Below are 25,588 nucleotides of genomic sequence, written 5' to 3'. Positions count from 1 at the left end.
TCTGGCCATCTTTGGCCATTTATTTCAAAACCCGACCATACACGTGGAAGGTTGGGGCAAGTGAAGTCTATGTTCAAGCCTAGTTGTGGGTTTGAGTCGAAATTTCGGTAGCATTATGCTATAATAGCGATTATGCCTTAAAAAGTGTCCTGAAAGAGTTGTCACAAATCGAAAGTTCGACATGATAGCAAGTTTACCCATTACATAAGGGTTCCAAAACACCAAATTTCATCACAAATGGACAATCCTAAGGTCATTTTCGAAGCGATTTTCGAAACAGCTGAGAAACCATCACATTTTTCGCCAAATGCTCAATACTTGACGAAAATTCAAAAAGAATACATGGTTATGTTCCTAACATTGCCAATTGTCCATTTCTAATGTCAATTTTATCAAACAAATTCGTTTGAGGGAAAAGCCCCAATTGTTTCGACATTAAAGGGGGAGGGGAGGGGGAACCCTAATTTTCGGCCTTATTTCAATCAAAAACACGAATTTAAAGCAAGAATAAGATACATACCTCGATTAGTGATAATTTATGGCGCGAACTAATCAAGTTTTGATGAGTTTTAGTTCGAATTTGAGAGAATTTGAGAGAATTTGAGATGATTTTCTGTTTTGTTATTATGAAATAAACCTACGGTTTATCGGGTTTTTACCCAGACAGGAACAAGCCCAAGAAATGACGCAGCATCTGTTGCGCCTTTTCCAAATGCCACAGCTCTTGCTGTGCCTGTTCCCCAGCGTCTTTCCAGCTCAAAATTCGAAAATCCGTTATAAGTTTGTTATTTATGGGCCCAAGTGATAGGACAAGAGTTGGTCGTCACACATCCAATCAACACATTTATATTTCTCAACAAACTACTAGTTAGCGGTAAGTCGAGGTCGATCCATGGGACGGTGTGCTTTGGGTTCTAAGTCTATCTCTCTCGATTTATGCTAGTGTCACAATTGATGGGGTTTGTAGTTGTATTCTAAACTAATGAAAGTAACAAAGTAAAGCAAACAATGAACTAAGAAATGTAAACAAATGACTAAAAGCACTAGGATGTCATGGGGTCATAGGGGATTTATGGTGTTGATCATACAAACGTGTTTCCTACTAGATGCAAGCAATTATTGTTGTGATGGATCGAGTTGGTTTATATCTTACAATCCTAGGAAGGTTTGGGTCCCGGAGCCGAATCGATTAGATTGTACAACACCTACAAGTCGACTTAATCCTCCCTATCCAACTATATGTATGGTCTAATGAGACTCGAGTTGGTTTATGTCTTACAAGTCTCATTGAAAAGATAAGTGATGGTTGTAAATGCAAGGATTCATAGGCTTAGCATTTCATCAAACATAACATGTGCATAAGTTGAAATCACAACAAGCAAGCAAATTAATCATGGAAGCATATTAGATTAAGCATGAATCATTCCCCATGTTTATTTCCCCTAATTACCCATTAATCCTAGCTAAGTAACTACTCACTCATGATCAAGTTTAACATGTTAATAAGATTGTCAATCATACTAACAAAGCCAAACATGATGAACAAGCAAGAAAGATTAAAAATAATTAAAACAAAGATTAAGAGAATTATACCTATGGAGATTCCAAAATAATAATGCAAAGAATAATAGAAGAACTTGATGATTGATGGAAGGTTGTCAATCTCCCAATAAACCCAATAATCTTCTAATTACCCAATAATAAACTTGAATTACTCAATAATGAACTTGAACAATGATTAAGGAAAGATTAATGTGTGATTTGAGGAAAGATTAAAGAGTAATCTATTCTAATCTACTCCTAATCTAATCTAAAGAAGGATTGAATTAACCTAATGAAAACTTGATGGTTTGATTATTACAAATGGGGTATATATAGTGGGGATTAGGTGTAAGAATTAGGGTTAACTAAGGGCTTAAATGACGATTAAGTCCCTACTTAAGGAAACGCCGGTCTTTTTGGAAGGATGGGCATCTTTCTTGAAGCTTGAAGAAACGAAAATGGTCTGCCTTGGAATCCGGGCGTCTTTAGCACGGGAGGGCGGATTCTGTGGTCTCTGCCCGGGCGTCTTTGGGAGAAGACGGGCGTCTTCTGGAGCTGCTGCCCGGGCGTCTTGTGGGGAAGACGGGCGTCTTCTAGAGGTTCTGCCCGGACGTCTTCTGGGGAAGACGGGCGTCTTCTGGGGAAGACGGGCGTCTTCTGCCTCGGGACGCGCGGATTGGCGAACAGCTTCTTTGTTTGAGCTCGGATTGTAAAACGGACGTCATTTTCTCATCCGGACTCCTATTGGAGTGATTCAAAAGCCTAGATCACTTGTTTTTTCGACGCCGTTCCATATAGCATACTTTCAGAGCCAAAGGAGCAACTCTTGGTTTGGGTTCCGAGCAATTTCTTCATAAATGGCTTCCTTCTTCGTCATCCTTGCTTTTAACCCTTTGAGCCTTCTATATACACTTTATTCCTACATCTTTGGTCATCATTCTTACCTCCTCTTCATACTAGTCCATCTAATATCATCAATAAGCTTCCAAATATGCACGAAAGGCGGGAATTTCCGCCTTATTATCTCCTTTTCTACAAAACATACGAAATGCGCTAGAAAAGCAAATAGGAAGGTTTTGACGGATAAAATGGCCATAGAATATTATAATAGTATGCAAAATAGGCTCAATTAGGGGACTAAATGTGCGCAAATAATGTTCACATCACCAAGTTTGTGCGCCTTTTCTCCAACATCCTATATATTATACATGGTTCTTTTGAGCGTTCTTTTCGTCCAGACCCGCATTATTTATTTTTCAAAAACGGACGGCCAAAATTTCATTCCTTTATTATCAGGATTTCGCTTGTAACAACGAGCGGATTTTCAGCGGTGCTTAGGATGCGCCATTATCAGTCAAGCCTCTCTATTTTTCTCGACGGTGTTTAAGACACACTTTTTATCAATACATTTATCCCGAGTGAGAGTTCATGAAAGCCGATGCACTTCTCAAGAAGCGGAGTGTGTTTGAAAGCAGACACAAGCAGATCTCCCGAAAATGATTCAATCCAGACAGAGTCATCCATATTTCTCCCAAGCGCAGTAGTATTTTGCAGTATTGCTCACTCAGGGTTTCTTCCACGACGATCAAGATGTTCCTAGTCGTCGATATATGCTTCTCCAGCGATATTTTATAGTATTGCTATTAACAATCAAGACATTATATGTTTCCCCAACGAGAGTTTGTTTGAGGACAGAGACAGGTAGATTCTCCAGGTATTGTTTCTTCTTATGGCTGGCAAGCTTCCTTACGTAGTCTAATGCACTTTAAACGACCCTCCCCGATAGTCGACGGACTCTAAAATGTTCCCGACGACAGGTCCTTGGTTCAGTCCCCTTGAGCCGCTTCGCATCGCCAGAGTCGTCAGGTTGTAATCTTCGATTGACCTGATGGCTATAATTTGACTTTCGCCTTGTCCAAGCTTCAGTCAAAGTGGGGCCTATGTAGATGCCTCATTTCTGCATCTTCCGCCAACAACCCAGTGATGATTGGGCCGCATGTTTGGTACGCGGAACGATTTATGACAATCCGTAAGTTTATCGTCAAGTGATAGCTCAAACACTTGCGTCTATCCCTTGGTCGTTATCTACACACCGATACGGTCGTTTTGACAGTAATTAGAGTCCATTTAGAGTCTCGGTAAAAAACCGCTTCATTTTCTAAGAAACCGTTTAAAATGCCAAGTCGGAATGTTCTAGAATATTCTAGATATTTATTCCATAATTTAATTTTATATATTTTGGTAAAATATATCTCATATATCATATTTTACGGAATAATGAAGTAGAGATCTACCGCAATTCCTTAAAAGAAACGCGGAAATCTTTCTTCCGCAGGAGGAAACTTCTCGGGAAATGACGCAGCAGGTGCTGCGCCTCTTGGAAGGACCGCAACAGCTGCTGCGTCTCTTCTCCAACCTGTTTTTGCTGTTTACGGAATATTTTCGTGATTGCTTTCTAAAGTTTGTGTCATTCCAAAAGTCTTCACATTTTCTAGTATAAATAGAGACCTCCGGTCTCCATATTTTTCACGCGAGTGTCCGTCCTTCTCTTCTCCCTTTGCATTCTAGACCTTGCTCTAAGCATTCGACGCCTACGTGCTTGATCAATCGACCACGTAAGCTCAGATCTTTCTGAGTACCAGTCACGTTGCATGACCGACTAATTTGACCACTACATATCAATCAATTTAATCTAAAATCCTCCAACGAGGGCACTTTGTCCATACATTCGAGTCGAGCAATCACTAACGTTAACTTAGTCAATCTCGTTTCGTCATTCATGTAAGTCCGAGGGTGTAAATCCTATCTTTTTTATTGTATTTTATTTTTTGCACTCATTAATGTAAGATTTACGTCAAAAGTATATTTAAAACCGATTTTATAAACCTTTATTACAAACTGTTTTTACGAAACAGCAGTAACCAGACGTCGAGAAGAAACGCAGCTTTTGCGGCGCCTCTTCCAGAGGCTGCCGCTGCTCCTGCTCTTCTTCTTCTTCCTCGAGTTTCCTCTGTTTCGTTCTTTTCGCTTTATTTTCTTACTTTATTTCTTTTCTTCAGTACATAAATCATGTTCAATAATTCCTCTTAATTGTAACGTTTTATTCTCGACTTAAATCCCTTATAATTCGATATTTGCGGGTTTTCGTCGTTAAATCAAACCCGGATTTTAGAAACTCGATTTGTTCATATCAAGTTCGGGGATTCGTCCTTGATACATAATTTCCTTGTTTAATTCCAGTTTATCAAGTTTATTCGATTTTCAAGTTCGTTTCTTTTGTAATCCCGACGTCGTTAATAAGTCTAACTCGTTCTAACTCGTCTTAATCCGTTTTTCATCACTCTTATGATGGTTCTAGATGTAATTAATATGCTAAACCACTTCAACTTGAGTCTAAACATCAATAATTAATCATAATTATACCAATGAACATTAACAAATAGCGGTTTTGACTTCACAGCCAGAGCTCAACTCAAGAACAGACGCAGGAATAGTTGCGCCTCTTCCAAGGGACGCAGCAGATGTTGCGCCTGTTCTGAGATGATTTCTGTTCCTGGACTTTTGTTCTCGCTTTGACGTAGCTTTAATTACGTGATTAATTAACTAATAATCGTAATATCACCCTTAACCTGACTTATTTTGTCACTTTAATTTCCATCTTTTATTTTCTCTTTTATCTTCAAAATTCCGTCTTAAGTGTACTTTTGACGTAAATAAATTTAACCTTTGTAATTTCAATTATCGTTGTTTATTCATCGTATTGTTTATGTATAGTTTATTTATTTGCTTTTTCATATGTAATTAATATAAATTACAACTTCGACATTATTAATTGCTAAATTACGTGTTAACTGACAAAGTTTAATTCACATGCTAGGATTAATCTGTGGATGTTGCATTGCATGCATATAATCGACAACATATCAAATACGAACGATTTCCCTAATCATTAGTAGAGGCCGCTATCGAGGCGGGCGGGATTAGGTGTTCGATTAAAGAGCTTCCTAATACGTACCCTCACCCCTTACTCCAGCTCTCTATGAACATCTGTGTTCATTGGCATCCACGAGTGTCATTCTAGACATAGAATGGTAAGGGTAACGAGTTCTTAGTGTTCATATCACTATTTTGTGTCTTGACATGGCACGAGTATTCGAACGGTTCAAATTTTCCATAGAAATTGGTGGCGACTCCACAAATGCAAGCTTATTCAACCACTCACCAGTTTCAATGCCTCACAAATCGGTAACGGCCCATGACCTGCTTTGGCTATCCAAGATTCCGTGGGAGAAGTGCCACCGCCTTAAACATTCACAACGCGCGGGTGCGCGCGGCGCGGGAGGCCTATGTCAACATCTGGCAAACGCATTCCCCTTGAAAGGGCAGAACTGATCATGACCCGGAGCAGCCTTACTGGACTTTAAAAGAAAGTCAGACAGGTTAACAGATGAACAATGGAGCCTGGAGAACTCTGGCCCTGCCATATCGCCACCAAACTGAAATGAAAGGACCTCACTAGCCATGATCCCCTCATCAGTAAAGTGCACCCTTTTAGCCAGATGTTTCCCAGGTTCTAAATCAGCCTTCCGCTTGCCATCCTCAGGGCTAGAGCTAATGTCCACAATAAAGCAAGCTTGTCCAGAGGCACAAGAACTAAACTATAATACTCAGATCTTTTGAGACTTATAAAGGAACCTTGGGAATAGTGAGAGGACCCTTGAACTTCACGAGAGGCTACTCGTGAGCTAAGTAATGAGTTATGCTAGACCGAGTGTGGTGTCAGTGGACCGAGTGGGTGGCACTCGGCCGAGTATGAGCCATACTCAAGCGAGTGAAGTGTACTCAGCCGAGTGCCCGGGCACTCGACCGAGTGGACCCGGGCACTCGATCGAGTGGACCTGTTCAGTGGCGATATAAACTATGCCGGGATTTAAAATACGCATAACGCTAAAACATTTCCTTCTCCCTCCCTCTCTCTCTCTCTCTCTAAAGCCTCCAAACACTCTCCGTTCTCTATAGAACTCTCCCTAGCCTTCTCCCATGTTGTGTGAGCTTGGATTTGAAGATCTTGCACCTTCCTTATTCCAAATTTTCACCTTGTATGTCAAGAACTCACCTTTTCTATTTCTTTCACCAAACCCTAACGTTTGGGGGTTTTCATGGGTAATGTTAATTAGTGCTTTTAATTAATATTATGTGTAATAAAGTGGTAATAGTAAGGGGTTTTATATAATATACGAGTATAAGATATGTTGTGATGGTAATTATATGATTTATGTAGGATGAGACGGTTTTGTGAGACGACGGATTCTTGGTTGTCTAGAGTTGCTTACGGATATTGCTAAAACATAAGGTTTCTCAACTGGGTTTTTGTAATATGGATGCTTACTTATATGTTTACATATGATATTCTTGTTTTTGTTAGTCTTAAGTGATAATTAGATTTGCATTATAACATATGGTTGGGTAATTGTGTCTTAGAGTATTGTTGTAATTGTTGAAACTGCATTATAACATGTTAATAGGGGATTGAATCTTGAGGTATTATTATGGTAGTTGGTGCATATTTATACATGGCATACTTGACATTAATCATACATGAGAAAAAGGCATATTTGGTAATCGTTATGCATATGAAAGCATTACACTTGACATATTGTGTACATGTGATTGTTGGTGGATGTTGGAGGTTGTTGGTGGAGTTGTGGTTATGTTGTGCGGTTGTTGAGGAGATGTAAGGTGGTTCGGGAGACTGTCTTACGCTTGGGTCGCTCCTTAGAGTTTCCTACTCCAAGGAGGACGTGCACGTTTATGGCTTGAGTACGGAGGAACTTGTGTAGTCATGTGGTGTCACAACGTCTGCCAGGGGTCCGATTACGAGTCACAAGTCTCCATCCACCACAACTCTAGATCCATATATCACGGTGAGGTACTTGTGTAGTCGTGTAGTGTCACAACGTCTGGCAAGGTCCGGTTAACGCCTGGGCTCGGTACCACTGGTGCGTCCCGCGTACCTGTTTTACGTGCTGCGGTCCGGCTGTTTGGTGGCGGTGTTGCAATGCCCTCACCGTGTTATATGGATCTGGAGTTGTGGTGGATGGAGAATTGTGACTCGTGTGTTTCCTTATTGCTTTGCATGTTCATATTCACATGTCTTTCCGTGAGTGTTTGTATTATTGAAATTGACATGTGTGGCTATGTGTAAATTGCCACCTTCTTTAATTAGGGTGGCCTGTGATGATCTATATGATATTTTCGATCATATGGGGAGTAGTTTGAAGTACAGGTTTAGATATGACTATGATCGGGATATGGGTCGCGCAATGGATATTTGGAGTCGAGATGCATAGTCACATAATAGACGATATAGACCTTAGTAAGTTGTATCATATAGAAATCACTTTATATTATTCATTTATTCATTTCTGTAGTTCATTTAATATGTTAATTATATACAATGTTGCTTTATTGGAGTTCCGATTCACTGCCTCGGGAAACCGAGATGGTGACATACCCGATTACCTTAGCCGGGTAAGAGTGGGTGTTACAAAGTTGGATTAGAGCGACAGTTTTAGAACCTGAACCAATGAACCAAAATGAACCTAGCAGTGTCTAATAAAATGAAACTGACATAAATACAATAGGAGGTCGGCTTTGGATGAGTACGCGCCCTCATTTAAAATTGAGATCCTATTGTCTTAACCGGTACACTATGGGGTGGATATGTGACACCCCCATACTCCAAGTGCCTTACCAGGACCACTCAGGTATAGGAACGTCACCATCTCGGTTACCCGAGGCAATGATAATCATAAGACAATAAGAAACGTACTTTAAAACTAAATATAGTTAAGTGATTACATGTCTCAAACCAAAATTGTTAAATGAAATACAACCAAACCAAAACTGTCTGCTAACAAAACTGAATAACTAAAGGACATCGTCTGACACAGCGGAAGACTCTTCTAACTGTAAGTGATGACTCATCCCAGCTAGCCCATATGCATCATATCAAACCTTCTCAATAACTTCTCACCATGCCCGAATGGATCACCACATTTTTTAAAACAATTAAACGGGGTCAGTACTAATTACACAACACAAATCACAATAAAACAAATGCTAAACAACTCGATCGTCACATCAAACCCCAGTCTCCATAATCAATCTCCACACAACTGACCACACACTAAAGTGTGTAGTCCTGCTAGAGTACCCATCGCAACAGATACTCCACACCGCCAGTGGGGGACCGCAGCCGTTCCCACCTAAGCCCCGCTCATCTCCATCGAGCGATAAACCCATGTTCATTAATGTGCACATCCCTTCTGTGGCGGGTTCCACATAAGGCGAATCAAGGGCGTGAAGCCACTCCCGCAAGTGACTCCACTCTGCACGGCTCGCCACTGCGGGTTATGAGCAAAACTATAATCCTCTAAAGGCATTTTTGTATTTCCCGGGTCGCCACTGCGGGTTATGAGCCTTATAATCCTCGGCATTTTAAATGCTCGGCTCGCCGCTGCGGGTTATGAGCGGAACTATAATAATCGGAAATTAAATATCCGGCTCGCCACTGCGGGTCATGAGCCAATCTATAATCTTTTAGTCTTATGACTTTGAATTTAGCGGATACGCTAAATACAGTTGTAAAATTACGGAACATAGTTGAGTTGCCATATTACATCAAATGAATAACTATTTCAAAATATTATAACTCGAGAACTTACTTAGCTTACTTTGGATGATATTGTAGAATAAATATAGGATTGAGATTCACAATTTAATATATCTATTAGCAAAAGGGTGAAGTCGCTTACCTTCGCAGTGAAAATAAGACCGTTAACAGAGCTTCTATCTTCTATAAACTCCGCGTCTATAGTATTATGGTTATCCTTTTATTAATCCTTAATCAACACTTCAAATAGTCATCATCACTTTCTGACAAGCACAATATAACCAAAAGAAAAATGACTACTGCTAATTTAACTAATACACATAAGAGAACCAAGTACCTTATCGTCGCCCCTAAGCCTAGGACAAGGACTGAGTTCAAGTGACGTTCAAGTGTAATGACGCTAAAGCCGCAAAACAATATTTAAATCTCAATATAGGTCTTAATCATAAAACTGGTCTCAATAGTAATACCATGGTCACACATGGACCTCAAAACAAAATGGTATAAAGGTCCCATATCTCAATACCAATCTTAATATTAATATTCATATTGTCAAATATCCTTTTTGAGAACTACTCAAACTTCGGGTTAAATAACTCCCCTCACCCACGAGTCAAGGTTGACAATAATGACACAATATGAGAACATTACGAGAACTTGTTATAATACACAATGTCAAGATAATAATCGTTGGAAATATGGCCTTATCACTTTGACAAAATATCAAGAAATAGGTACACTTGTGCACGCACTAATTCCGATCCATCTCAATCTCATAGATAATTGACATTAATAAGTCATCCTTAAGATTCATTGTACAATGACACCTCAAAAGCCTACCTCCTTAAGCCTACAATTTTCTTTTTGCCTTGCAAAACCAACACTCCCTGAACTCTAATTTCATCTCCACATACCCGCAAACAAACTAAACCCATCTCAGGAAAAATGACAAAGTATAATTATCACTACCGGTATTATACTAATAACGACAATTTTCATTTTATAGGAAAACAAATTCCACCACATAAACTCCCAGGTACTCACCTCACTCATGAATTGCGGTCAAAGAAAACAACAATTTAAATACAATACGTAAAAATAAATTCAATACGAAATGATCCATTCTCAACTTCAGACCCAAAGAACAATTCTCGTGTAACCTAACAGGACCATCTTATAAATATGTCACTAAGTATATAATGTACAATTTATCCTCACGAAATTCTTGTTGGCTAATGTCCCTTAACCAACTATAATTATACTACCTCAGAGCCCGTTCTTTCATAACATGATCCCAACATATATACTAAGCTTTATACTCCACATATTCAATAATCCTATAGAACTTAGATGAATGGCAGTAAGCTATAAACACTAAATTTGGTTAGCTTTGACGTAATCCATGGCTAACACCAACAATCTACCAACTTCACTTTGAACCATACAACAAATCGGCCAACTCTCGAGCCGTCTTCATACAAACTACCCAATTCTCATGCACTCATCATTAATTATGCGCTCATCATTAATCCATATTCCCAACATTTAGCTTAACAATACGAAAATCAATAACTAGCCAACTCACTGTAAAATACTATTTGTATAGAAAACAAAATATTATAGCTACCAATAAAACCAACAATCACGGCTATGGCTTTTTTAAATAATCATCTTGATCATCAAAATCGATGAATACAAAGAAATAACACATAATCAAGCAATCCTGAACAACAATATAATAATAGGATTGACAGAATCGTGTTACCTTAATTCGCGAGCCCCATCCAATAACTACTTGCAAGTTGCTCTGAAATCGACCCACATAACTCACAAATTAAGAGGTGGATAGTTAAAATTGATGATTCGTATGAGTACAAAACACTGTACCAACTTGCGGAAAACCAAGAGAGCAATACGACAATCAAAGTTCTATTCTCATATAATAATGGTGATGATAGACAAGACTAACATTTTTAGAGATGAAATTGTGCAAGATCCATAAAAGGATGAATCATGGCATCCATAAGTAAGAGACGACTAAAGGGTTCTTAAAGGCCACAATTAGGGAAAAGTTTAAAAGGAATACTTCTGGGTAAAGTAAAAAACAAAAGGCACCGCTTCAATGGATGACCAGTGTTTTAAGTTTCCAATTTCCCAATTTTTACTTTTTTATTTATTTATTTTTATTTTATTGAGATTTAAATAAATTATTAAAATAAGTTTAAAATACTAGGGGTATTACAATCCGCCCCCCGCCCCCCCCCCCCCCCTTAAAAGGAACTTCGTCCCCGAAGTTCGAATTTAGAAAACATTAATTACTTACTTTGTGAAATTGAATGGTATTACAATCGATTGTTCTCAGGTCAAAACAAATAACTCCTCAAAAATTTAAGAAACGTTTCTAAATAAAACTGGTGATGCCAAGATATGATGATCTTAACACTTAATCAAGAAAGAAACCCGCTCATATCAAGTTTTAACCTCCTAAAAAACTCTCTCTAAAAAACCCTAGCCTCCATCAAATTATACATGGGCTCCCATCAATTATCAATCGATCGATGGTAAGCCCCAAAACTATTTCAAATTTTAATCAATAGCATGCATACCTATCTTCTATTCAATAAAAGTCTCCCTTTTGGTGAGAATCGTTTTTTCGTCCCTTATTTTGGAGGTTTTCCAATTATTCGTGGTTTTAGTTTTATCAGTAATATAGTCAAGAGTAGTTCGTTGATGGTTGGCAGCGTGTTCTTTCAAAGGGTAAAAGTGATTTGTCAACGATCTTTGGAACCAGTTAGAGGTAAATTGTATCTCATAAATCAAACGAAGGATCCCCTCAAAAGCTACATGAAGATAGCGATAATAGGACGAGCCGAATTGTCAAATGCTGTTTCGAGATCCCTAGTTTATAAGAAAATTATTTTTCTTTGGTTTCCATTAGATTTGTTTTCGATTATACTTATTCTTTGTAAGTGTCGTATGGCGTTCTATTAATGAACTGTTCTTTTTTCAAAAAAAAAAAGAAAGAAACCCGCTCTGATACCAATCTTAACACCCCTGATTTTCGGCTAAATTAAAACTAACTTTCACATAAAAAAATACGTACCGAAATACAGAGATATTATAATTAATATACAAAGTTTCTTCTTACAAATGTTTAAAATAAAATATACAAGGTAGAAAATGAAATAAAACTTTTACTAAACTTTAAATAAAATCTTGACTCGAAATCAAATCTTTTTGAACTACAGCAGAAGTCACCTGAAAATAAAATAAGAAGACAAAAAGAAACTACCCCCATGATGAGTAGCCCAGAAGGGAGAAAAAACGTCAGCTTGGAGCTAAGTAGATGAGTAATAGACACTACCTCAATATAAGGAGCCTCTAGCAATTTAAGTATTAGAACAAAAAAAAGGAAAGGAAAACTAGAATTCTTTTATTTAGTATTTCCAATGATAAAGCAAAGGAACTAAATTTGTCTATATAAGACAATTCAAGTGCTACAACAACCACCTTAATAAAACATTTTTTCCCTTGTTTTAACACATACTCCATATTGTACAAACACGCAAGTGCTTCTAAGTATCTATTACCATTTACATAATTATCAAAAGCGACATTATACTTATAGCTCCACAATTTAACCAAAACTCGTCCTAACTTAGGCAACTAATCTCAGTTACTAATTCCAAGGTCAAAACCTTGCTGAACATATACGAATTACCTATGATCTAAATTCCAAGAGAGGATCACTAACAAAGGTTTACACTTTATAATTCATACGATAAACTGACAAACTAATACTTTGAATCAATGCCGAAACACTACAAGAAACTTTACCTCCTTTCTTGAGACTAAGAGGATAACAAGAAACAATTGGCTATAAAGTTTATGTGCACACCTCTATGTCATGTCAGCGCCTAACAAGAGTATCTATGGCTGAGGTAGGATTCACTCTACCTCATACGATTACCATAGGCATTTTTGTATGCCCGGCTCACCACTGCGGGTTATGAGCAAAACTATAATCCTCTAAAGGCATTTTTGTATTTCCCGGCTCGGCACTGCGGGTTATGAGCTGTTGGGCCTGGAATTTCGCACTACTGACAGGATAGAATTCTACCCTGGCCTGACGATCAGGGCAGGTCCGTCAGGGTAGTCCAAGTTTGGCACCAGCTGATGAGCCTAGACTCCCACGTCATCTTCAGGATCAAGTTCAACCCTGGCCTGACAATCAGGGTGTCAGGACGTCAAGCCATCAGGGTATCAGGACGTCAGGCTATCAGGGTGTCAGGAGACAGGCACCAAGCCGGAGAGGACAACGGTCAAGTGTAAGGTTAACATTTAACCAAGTCAGATAATTATATATAAGATTATTACCACATTAATATGGTAATTAAGAGCATATTAATGGTGAAGAGTCTGTCATAAAGAGGGAGCATTAGTAGGCATTAATGCGCAATAAAGACAATAATTAAGGAAGAATATTCAGCATTAAGTACTTTGGCAGCCATTCAGCCTGCCTATATAAGGAGCATTTGAAGATCATTTGGCAAGACAAGGCATATTCTAACATACACAACACATCCTACACAAGAATCATACTACGAGCTAAACAATACTTAGAGATTACATTACAAGCATCATCATTATCACTCTTATATTCTCCCAATTACATAGTGAAATCCTCTCTTGGCTTGGTGCCCGTGGTTTTTTCCTATTCAAGGGTTTTCCACGTATAAATCATTGTGTCATGTTTTCTTATATCGTTTATTACATTTCATTCGTTTCCACTTATATTATAATCAATCCTGCCTAGGCATGATCACGATAATATCGAAACAGGATAATACTAGTTAACCCCCATACTATTCTACCTTGGTCATATTTACAGCCTTGCGCAAAATATGGACAAAACAATTGGCGCCCACCGTGGGGCAACTAGTTTATTAATCCTACAAAAATGTTCACAAGTTTTTTCCTTGTCACAAGTTTGAGAGCCTTGAGAAAAATTGGTAAAATGGTTTTTTATAACCCTCGTTTGGAACGAAGAAATGCTAGACCCGAGGGAAAAATTACTAAAACCAGTCAAAAGTCCTTCCAACGATCATAAGTGTTACAACCTCCGGTGTTGCCTAAGGAGAATTCTAGGGCATATTTGTCACCAAAGAAATTCAAAGATAAGTTTTTCCTATACCTAATACATGTTTTGCAAAGTATAAGAAATATATCTTAAAATTTTGGTACTTCCTTTTATTCTACGGTGAATTTTCCTAATTATAATAATTTGATGTTTTTAGGAAATGTAACCTTAAACTTCAAAGAATTCGAGCCTGGCTGGAAAACTTAGTCCCGACCGAAACAGGCTTCCAAGTCAGTTATGAATACTATCAGTGCAGGCCTGATCATCATTTCAAGCCTGAACATTCAGTTCAACCCTGAACAGTTATGCCAAAACCTGATTATTCTTAAGATCTGGTCAGGACAGGTCAGTCCTTTCACAGAAGGGAATGCTAGCCTGATTATTTGTAAGATTTGGTCAGGTCAGGCCAGTCCTTCTACCGCCATAGCGCAAAAATCATAAAGGTATTCAAGTACTCATGCAATGGTAAGTTGTTATTCTTTGCATAACGTTTAAATAAATATGTCATCATACCACATATTGCAAGGTAGATACGAATCAAATACTTTTTAAGTGATCATGTTACATTGATAGTTTTTGGGCTGTCCAGATATGCCAGGGTTAGTCAAGCCTAACCTAACCTGACTGATCATGGAAAAATAAATTGACCAACCCTGACCTGATTGACTTCTTGAAAAATGAATCAACCTAACCTGACTCATCGATCCTGATATGCTTAGATCTATTATCATATTATTGTTATGAATCCTTACATGATTACTCATTAACTTTTCCTTATTATATATCAAGCATGTCTAGCACGATGTTAGAACCTATGATCAATAGAATTTTTAATATTAACATGTTACACACATTATACAACATGAACCTTTGGACACATAATCTATCCTAGCCTGCTAGTTAACATGGTTATGCTTTATAATTCATGTGTATCATTTATAAGCTACTTGTGATATCCTTGTAAGATATTTCGGTCCTGCAAAATGCAACTTTATGTGATATGTGGTAAGTTTATGAGTTACATGATGACCAAAGGAGACATAACAGTCAGTCAAGAACAGATTAAAGCAATACTGGAGTTCCAATTACCAAAACCAGTCAAGGATATCCAAATCGACAGCCGGATTCTCGACACAACAAAAATTAGCCCCCGGATCGTTATTTTGAAACCTTAAAGCCTTCCGAGTCGGGTAAGTTTCTCACCTAGAAATTACAGCACCCAGTTAGGGGCACTTGTGTAGCATCATCCTGCATGGAAATAGATCAGGTATGAGTACCCTGACATGCATGTCCTAATAAGATCTCACTCCCCTAATTCTGTCAGGCCTGAATTAGTAAGTTTCTAAAAAAAAAGAGATAAATATATACATATATATATGGCTTTGCTTGATCTCATTTTGATAAAATTGGAGTATATGCTGATGTTATCACCTATAGGCTCAATATTGATACATCTTTGAAGTCTGTGCGGCAGAAACAACACAAATCTACCCCTGAAAGAAATATAAACATCTACGAGGAAGTAAAAAAACTCCTGAATACGAGGCAACATTATTCAAGGATTAGAAGCTATATTTATCATCGTCTCCATTTTTACTGGCCAAGCCAGGCAAAGGAAAACCCCTGCCGATTTATCTCTTTCTCGTTGACACTACTGTCAGTGCCTAGTTAGAGTACAGGAAGGTCAGCAACATCTTGTCTACAATGTAAGTAAAAGTCCACTAGATGCTGAAATGAGGTATGTATTACTTGAAAGATATGTTTTAGCTTTAATTATGTCCTGTACTAAGCTGCATCCTTATTTTGAGTGTCACCCTATATTAGTTAAGACTAACCTACCCATAAAATCTATCCTGCATAAGTCTAAACCGACAGGCAGGGTGGCCAAATGGTCAGCCCAGCTTAGTACCTATGATATTACCTTTGAACCCAGAACAAGGATCAAATCACAAGCCTTAGCAGACTCTGTGACTGATTTCAGCCCTAACCTGGAACCTGACCTAAAAAAAGAGGTCAACCAATTAGAAAATAAAACCCCAGACCAAGAATGGACCTTGTTCATAGATGGGGCATCCAATGCCAGGGGAACAAGGTTAGGGTTAGTACTTAAATCACCACAGGGAGACGTGATAGCTCAGGCTATAAGCTGTGAGTTCAAAGCTACGAACAATGAAGCAGAATATGAAGCTCTAATAGTAGGATTAAAGGTATGTCTAGACCTCGGTGTTCGAAACCTAAAGGTAAAAACTGATCCACTTTTAATTGCAAATCAAATAAAAGAAATTTATGCAGCAAAGGATTCAAAATAAATTTTATGTTTAGAATACGTTAAAAACTTTGGGCTAAGTTTCATTCATTTGATATTGAACAAATACCTAGAGACCTGAATATCTAGGCTGATGCTTTGGCCAGCCTTGATTCAAACTTCACCCCTGCAATTTTTAAACAAGGTACCTATTCTGCATTTATTTGAACCTGCCATCGCAAGCCTAAATAGGTGAACCACATGTCAATACGACAATGATTCATAGATTAAGCCTTATCATGATTGGTTCTGCGAGATATACTACCTCGTGCCGGGCATCCGCTAGATCATTTAGAATTAGAGCTTCTACCTATTTTATCATCAATGATAATTTGTTTAAAAGATTTCAGGTCGGACCATACTTGAGATTTCTCATACCACATGAAGCAAAGCAAAGTTTTCAAGACTGGTTATTATTGGCCAACCCTGAGGGCTGACAGCCCGGACTACAACATGAAATGTGAAGCCTGCCATAAACATGCTCCGACTATTCATCAACCGTCTAAGTTATTGCATCCAATCTTTACACCCTAGCCATTTGTGGACCGGGGCATGGCTACCCTAAAGCAAATGGTCAAGCTGAATTAAACGAAAAGGTGGTCGTAAAAAAAAAAAAAAAAAAAAAATTGCCAACCTGGCCAAACTCGTTATTCATTGGTTTATGGTTATGAAGAAGCCATCCCTGCTTAAAATCCATGTAGATATGGTTTGAATATCTTTGAAACAAATATCAGCCTAAACCCAGCAGATTGAAGAACCTTACATGCCACAAACACTACAAGGAGACATGATTCCAATATCTTGGAATGTCATCCACCTAAAAGCACAATCATACTTGTGGCAATATCTGCCCCGCATGTTCTAGGTAAAAATTCCAAACTTATTTATCTGAATGTGTGCTATGTCGTGCCTTTATTGAACATGTTACGTGACAATGTGCATTCTTTTCTTGCCTACTTGTTTGCGTTTTACATGCTGGATGTTCTAACCAAATTTGTTTTACTTGAATCCTGAACAATTATACATGATAAATGTCTATATGCATAAATATTCAGGATTGAGGGCTACCCTACTATATATTTTTGAAACAAAACTTTGCACTTGACTGTGCCTGACGAGTTCGTAACCACTACCAGATACAGTAAATGTCAGGACCAATCAGGCATGAAATAATTGCCTGACCTGACTAGGTTTACTGCCACGGATTACAACCGGCTGGACGCAGCAAGACACGTGCAATGGTGTTCTCTCCCAACCACTTAGTCTAAATGCCCTCCTGAGAGGCCGAATACCAAGCCCTCCAGCTAGGCAGGGGACATAAGCCCTCCTGATAGGCCGGTTTTCCCACCCCTTCAACCACTATGGCAAAAACCATACATGGTTGAATTACTCACGATAGCTCAAATGACAGGACAAGTTCAAAAATGTCTTACAGGTTAACAAAGTAAAGATTTTGACAGGTCCTCGGAATTAGAAAAACAAAGTTCACAGGTCTAAAGAAGACAAGTTAACAGGTTTAAAGAAAACAGGTTAACAGGTTTGAAAAGAATGACGGGATTAAACAAAGCAAGCCTGAAAGACGATCTTTATATCATTAACAAAACCCTTACCCTCTGGAGCAAAGGTAGCAAAATGTATATCTATCCTATCAGGGATAATCTCCCTGACTAGGACCAATAAAATATAAAATTGTCTTTACAAGGACATTCCTCCGGGCCAATGTACAATATGATTAATGATTCCACCAAGGACATTCTCCTTGGTTGGATAAAATACCATTATTTGACATTATTGCTGGGAATGACATTCCTCTTGTCAGGGCTAGATACTAACACCGATCAGAAATTATTCCTCGCCTGACCGAGCAGCATAATTCCTCTTTCTCAAGAAACATACTAGCCTTCATCAGCTCAGGATACTTTTCCAATATAATCCTTGTCTTACCCTGCATTGTCGCAGCAATGAACATTGACTCACACACTCCGCGAATACACTTGATAAAAAAGCAAACTTTACCGATTCATATGATGGGGCAAAAACAAGCCAAGCCAATTATACGCAGGCTACATGATTGAATCATACGTACAGGGTAACATGTTTAATATAGCGAGCAGTAATGACAGGGGCATCAATTACATAAATCAGCTTATCAGCCTCAGTCCCAAGACCACTTCTACCCTGCCCTACTACCAGAAGCCTTAACATGCTTAGGAACCTTGAGAGGCCTCCAACCTTCGAACAACGAAGAAAGCATTCCACCCCGCAGCAGAATAGCTAGGACCTCTCAATAAGAGGAATTGCCAAGAAAGAAGTTACCCTTTTAGAGGGATAATAACTATTAGACGGCTAATCGTCAACTACAAAGAAGGATGGGAGAATTTTCAGGAATCCATACATCAGGATCAGCGAAGATAGTGACCTTATCAAACAGCTAGAGCAACGGATACATCTCTAAATGCGATGGGTTGATTTCCAGAAAATTCAGGCATATTTTCAGAGTTTGGGACGAAAGGTGTGCCAAGAGCAACAGCAACACTGGTTGATTATCTTTTTACAACCATGGTTAGATTTTCTGGTAATTACAAGGAAAATAGACGAAGGTTGAAGATAAAGATGGAAGAAAGATTGAGAGAAATTTAGAGGAATTGATCAAGTTTTGATGGATAGTAAAGCATGAAGTGAAGAAATTATTTATAGACGGTAAAGATTGAGATTTACTGCAACTAGACGTTTTCTTAATGATGAACTGTGCAAGAGAAGGTTATCTCCTTATTTCTGTCCTGACCCAACGATAATAAGGAGATAAGGGGCAATTGTTGGGCCTGGAATTTCGCACTACTGACAGGATAGAATTCTACCCTGGCCTGACGATCAGGGCAGGTCCGTCAGGGTAGTCCAAGTTTGGCACCAGCTGATGAGCCTAGAATCCCACGTCATCTTCAGGATCAAGTTCAACCCTGGCCTGACAATCAGGGTGTCAGGACGTCAAGCCATCAGGGTATCAGGACGTCAGGCTATCAGGGTGTAAGGAGACAGGCACCAGGCCGGAGAGGACAACGGTCAAGTGTAAGGTCAACATTTGACCAAGTCGGATAATTATATATAAGATTATTACCACATTAATATGGTAATTAAGAGCATATTAATGGTGAAGATTCTGTCATAAAGAGGGAACATTAATAGACATTAATGCGCAATAAAGACAACAATTAAGGAGGAATATTCAGCATTAAGTACAAAGATTTGGCAGCCATTCAGCCTGCCTATATAAGGAGCATTTGAAGATCATTTGGCAAAACAAGGCATATTCTAACATACACAACACATCCTACACAAGAATCATACTACGAGCTAAACAATACTTAGAGATTACATTACAAGCATTATCATTATCACTCTTATATTCTCCCAATTACATAGTGAAATCTTCTCCTGGCTTGGTGCCCATGGTTTTTTTCCCATTCAAGGGTTTTCCACGTATAAATCATTGTGTCATGTTTTCTTATATCGTTTATTACATTTACACTCGTTTCCACTTATATTATAATCAATCCTGCCTAGGCATGATCACGATAATATCGAAATAGGATAATACTAGTTAACTCCCATACTATTCTACCTTGGTCATATTTACAGGCTTGCGCAAAATATGGACAAAACATGAGCCAACTATAATCCTCGGCATTTTAAATGCTCGGTTCGCCGCTGCGGGTTATGAGCGAAACTATAATCATCGGCAATTAAATATCCGGCTCGCCACTGCGGGTTATGAGCCAATCTATAATCTATTAGTCTTATGACTTTGAATTTAGCGGATACGCTAAATAAAGTTGTAAAATTACGGAACATAGTTGAGTTGCCACATTACATCAAACGAATAACTATTTCAAAATATTATAACTCGAGAACTTACTTAGCTTACTTTGGATGATATTGTAGAATAAATATAGGATTGAGGTTCACAATTTAATATATCTATTAGCCAAAGGGTGAAGTCCCTTACCTTCGCAGTGAAAATTAGACCGTTAGCAGACTTCTATCTTCTATAAACTCCGCGTCTATAGTATTATGGTTATCCTTTTATTAATCCTTAATCAACACTTTAAATAGTCATCATCACATTATGACAAGCACAATATAACCAAAACAAAAATGACTACTGCTAATTTAACTAATACACATAAGAGAATCAAGTACCGTATCATCGCCCCTAAGCCCAGGACAAGGACTGAGTTCAAGTGACGTTCAAGTGTACTAACTCTAAGGCCGCATAACAATATTTAAATCTCAATATAGGTCTTAATCATAAAACTCGTCTCCATAGTAATACCATGGTCACACATGGACCTCAAAACAAAATGGTAGAAAGGCCCCATATCTCAATACCAATCTTAATATCAATATTCATATTGTCAAATATCCTTTTTGAGAACTACTCAAACTTCGGGTTAAATAACTCCCCTCACCCACGAGTCAATGTTGACAATAATGACATAATATGAGAACATTAAGAGAACTTGTTATAAGACACAATGTCAAGATAATAATCGTTGGAAATATGGCCTTATCACTTTGACAAAATATCAAGAAAAGGTTACACTTGTGCACGCACTAATTCTGATCCATCTCAATCTCATAGATAATTGACATTAATAAGTCATCCTTAAGATTCATTGTACAATGAGTCCTCAAAAGCCTACCTCCTTAAGCCTACAATTTTCTTTTTGCCTTACAAAACCAACACTCTCTGAACTCTAATTTCATCTCCACATACCCGCAAACAAACTAAACCCATCTCAGGAAAAATGACAAAGTATAATTATCACTACCGGTATTATACTAATAACGATAATTATCATCTTATAGGAAAACAAATTCCACCACATAAACTCCCAGGTACTCACCTCACTCATGAATTGCTATCAAAGAACGCAACAATTTAAATACAATACGTAAAAATAAATTCAATACGAAATGATCCATTCTCAACCTCAGACCCAAAGAACAATTCTCGTGTAACCTAACAGGACCATCTTCTAAATCTATCACTAAGTATATCATGTACAATTTATCCTCGTGAAATTCTTGTTGGCTAATGTCCCTCAACCAACCTCAGAGCCCGTTCTTTCATAACATGATCCCAACATATATACTAAGCTTTATGCTCCACATATTCAATACTCCTATAGAACTTAGATGAATTGCAGTAAGCTATAAACATTAAATTTGGTTAGCTTTGACGTAATCCATGACTAACACCAAAAATCTACCAACTTCACTTTGAACCATACAACAAATCGGCCAACTCTCGAGCCGTCTTCATACAAACTACCCAATTCTCATGCACTCATCATTAATTATGTGCTTATCATTAATCCATATTCCCAACATTTAGCTTAACAATATGAAAATTAATAACTAGCAATCTCACTGTTAAAATACTATTTGTATAGAAAATAAAATATTATAGCTACCAATAAAATCAACAATCACGGCTACGGCTATTTCAAATAATCATCTTGATTATCAAAATCGATGAATACAAAGAAATAACATATAATCAAGCAATCCTGAACAACAATATAATAATAGGATTGACAGAATTGTGTTACCTTAATTCACGAGCCCCATCCAATATCTACTTGCAAGTTGCTCTGAAATCGACCCACACAACTCACAAATTAAGAGGTGGATAGTTAAAATTGATAATTCGTATGAGTACAAAACATCATACCAACTTGCGGAAAACCAAGAGAGCAATACGACAATCAAAGTTCTATTCTCATAAAATAATGGTGATGATAGACAAGACTAACTTTTCTAGAGATGAAATTGTGTAAGATCCATAAAAGGATGAATCAAGACATCCATAAGTAAGAGAAGACTAAAGGGTTCTTGAAGGCCACAATTAGGGAAAAGTTTAAAAGGAATACTTCTGGGTAAAGAAAAAAACAAAAGGCACCGCTTCAATGGATGGCCTGTGTTTTAAGTTTCCAATTTCCCAATTTTTATTTATTTATTTACTTATTTTTATTTTATTGAGTTTTAAATAAATTATTAAAATAGGTTTAAAATATTAGGGGTATTACAACTATCCTCTCTCCTGTCGACACTGCTGTCAGATCTAATCTGGTTACTAACTCGGCTGGAATCTGCCGTGGTTGATTCCTGCTGCCCGATGCCCCCTGTATGAGGTCCACTACTGGGGTCTGGTCCCCACCCTCCGTGCTTACTGGTGTGCTTGATTGCTGCTTCAGGATGTCTATCTGTGCCCAGAGCTCCATGTTCCTCCTTTTTGCTTGAGTTTCCGCTTTCCTTTGATCTTCCCGCATGCTTTCCATTGCTTTCTGCAAATTTTCCATGCCACTAAGTAAGGTCCGTGTTAGACTTGGCAGTGGGGTGAGATTCAAGCTTCCAGGTCCCTTATCTGATTTGGAATGTGTCGCTACGACATGAGTTCTGGGAGGTAGGGTGACTTTTGCAACGGGTGTGGTCTTGATGTGTGTCCGGGTGCCTAAGTTTGAGTCGTTGATGCTGGATTCTGGATGGGATTCGATGGTATCAGCGGCTGACTACTTCCTGACCTGGCTGGTGGTGTTTGTTTGTCCATTCTATATTTGAGTAACTAACGATGACGACCACAATGCCCCACGGTGGGCACCAAACTGTTTTGGTATTTTTCTACCGAATTAGGTTAAGTTGGGTCCAAGTGGTCTTATGCGTTGTGTGTGAATTATTTTGTTAATGTGAATGCCGAGTATAGGAAATAAAGACGTAGATAAGGATTGACACAGGAGATTTGGTGACTCGGAAAACCCAATGTGGGAAACGACCGCGGGAAGGGACAATACCCTTCCAATGATTGCACTAGCTTTTAATATGAGAACAAGTACAAAGGAGATGGCACGATAATCTAGCTAGCACAATGTGTTATGTTGGTATCTCGATTCTTCAATGATCTTTCTCCTCCTTCTCCTTGACTATTTATAGGGCAAAAACCCTAACAAAGTCTAGTTCCCTTGCACGGCAAGAAAACCTATATTCGGATCTTACTAGGCTTCTTTCCATAATTTGCTGTCAAGGACTCTATTCTCCCTGATCTCCCTAAAATCTCCCTAAGATCTCCCTGACTATCTTTAGCGCGTGGGCTCCTCGTGGCCATTAGTTTTCTTGGCCCAACTCTTCATACAAGTTCTAATAGGCCTAATCCCCTACTGGCTCAATATACAGAATTTGGCCCAAACAATAACGCATAAGCCTTACATGAATAATTAAAATCCAGTTTATGTTAGTCACAAATTTTTGCATGTAGTTTCTCACCTATGAGTCACTCTTTGTATATACGTACAATCATAACATGCATCTTCTAATAATTGCATAGTCCAACATTCATCCACATCACAATTAGGCGACCTTTGCATGTATATCATTGATAATTGTAAGTATAATTTGCACAAAAAAAAAAAAAAATGAATCAACAGTTAACTATTATAGGTTTCTACAGGCCTTACTACACAATAGGATCATGCATCATTTGCATTAATATTGATCATGTACATATAATATTTTTAAATTATCTTGTTTTTTTTTCTTATAAAAGGGGTCTTACTTTTTTTTTCCTTGAAAATTTTTCATCTTTTATTTTTTTTTAACTCATTTGTGGTCCATGTCGAAACCGTATATTAATCATCACACATCGAGTCTTTCCATCAATTTCTAAAAATCTCTCCCAGATTTTTTATTTTAAAGTCATGTCAACCGGTCTAAAAAAAGAAGAGAATCATCATAAAAATGACAATAAAACAAGATAAATCACTCTTACAATCAGTCTCATAACTCTGTTGTTGACATTACCAAATAACATGTAGCTTACAGTGTCTAATTAAGTTAGGATCATCCTAGTCCTTTTTGAGTTGCATAAAAAATAAAAAATAAAAGCATATGTCATTTTTATCAGTCAGGTGTTCTACGTTTTACCCTTAACTAGTAAAATAGACGTGAAATACTTTAGGGCGTATCTCTTTAGTGTAGATCAATCGGCCTCTTAGAATCAGCCTAAACAAGGGCGTGCATTTTACCATCTTTTCCATCTACTGTGGTGTGAAAAATTCCTTATTCGTGGCGTCTTTAGGTGACCTCTAGGTTTGGAGACTCCAGCTTTCTACCTGATTCGTCAAAATTTCCATATTCAATATGACTACTAGTTGAGCACAAATTCATATGATTGATCATTTATCAAATTTCCTATATTTCATATGGCCGATCAATTGTCCAAATATTGTCTTCCATTCCCGTTGATGCTAGAAAATTAGCTCAAAAATATTAAACCAGATTCCTAGTACACCCATGCCCAAACTTACCAAATAAGACACGGAAGCGCGCACTCCATGTTGTTAAAACAAGAGTGGTGGCCACTAGTCCCTTAGAATTAACTTAAGATGTGAATACAAGTACCAATACAAGCTCAAAAATACTCACGCCGAAGACTGTCACAACTCAAGGAAAATTCCAGTCAAAGTTGCAATTAACAATAGTGACAGAAGTCTCAAAAAGTCAAAGACAAAAAATATGATCTAGGATCCGAAGTCAGTCACAAAAGTCTCAAAAAGTCAAAGACAAAAATATATGATCTCAAATAGATACAAATCCAGTCTCAAAAATTCAGAACACAAAAATTTTCAGTCCAATTTGCAATGAAATTGCAGAGTAGTCATATTTCATTTCTCGTAAATTTACAATTCAAATTCCATAGTCATTTTCCCTTTCTCAAACGAGTCAATCCACAGTTAAATTGTCTCTATTCCTCTTGGGACAATCTTTTCATTCATTTAGGTGAGTGAGAGAGGATCACAGATCTCTGGTGTCTTCTAACATCATAGAACCTCTTCTACTCCAATCCATTTATCACCCTTGTTTAGCATCTAAG

The 25,588-nt window shown here is 38.0% G+C and overlaps 1 long non-coding RNA gene across 5 annotated transcripts; it reads right to left on the bottom strand.

The window, feature by feature from the left end:
• Positions 1–8,348: 8,348 nt before the first annotated feature.
• LOC141617029 (uncharacterized) lies at positions 8,349–22,652 on the bottom strand. Of its 5 annotated transcripts, none has more exons than XR_012531074.1 (3): positions 22,275–22,652; positions 9,360–11,024; positions 8,349–8,570 (listed from the first exon to the last, which is right to left on the bottom strand). It is a non-coding gene; the product is annotated as an uncharacterized LOC141617029 (long non-coding RNA). The 5 variants fall into 5 exon arrangements; XR_012531078.1 differs by having other exon boundaries at positions 10,983–11,024; positions 22,275–22,647; XR_012531076.1 differs by lacking the exon at positions 8,349–8,570 and having other exon boundaries at positions 8,579–9,480; positions 10,983–11,024; positions 22,275–22,647.
• Positions 22,653–25,588: the final 2,936 nt, after the last annotated feature.

Source organism: Silene latifolia, chromosome X (assembly GCF_048544455.1).
Source record: "Silene latifolia isolate original U9 population chromosome X, ASM4854445v1, whole genome shotgun sequence".
NCBI classification, from domain to species: domain Eukaryota; kingdom Viridiplantae; phylum Streptophyta; class Magnoliopsida; order Caryophyllales; family Caryophyllaceae; genus Silene; species Silene latifolia.
Note: the sequence above shows the minus strand (reverse complement) of the source record. Positions and strands in the feature narration are given on the sequence as shown.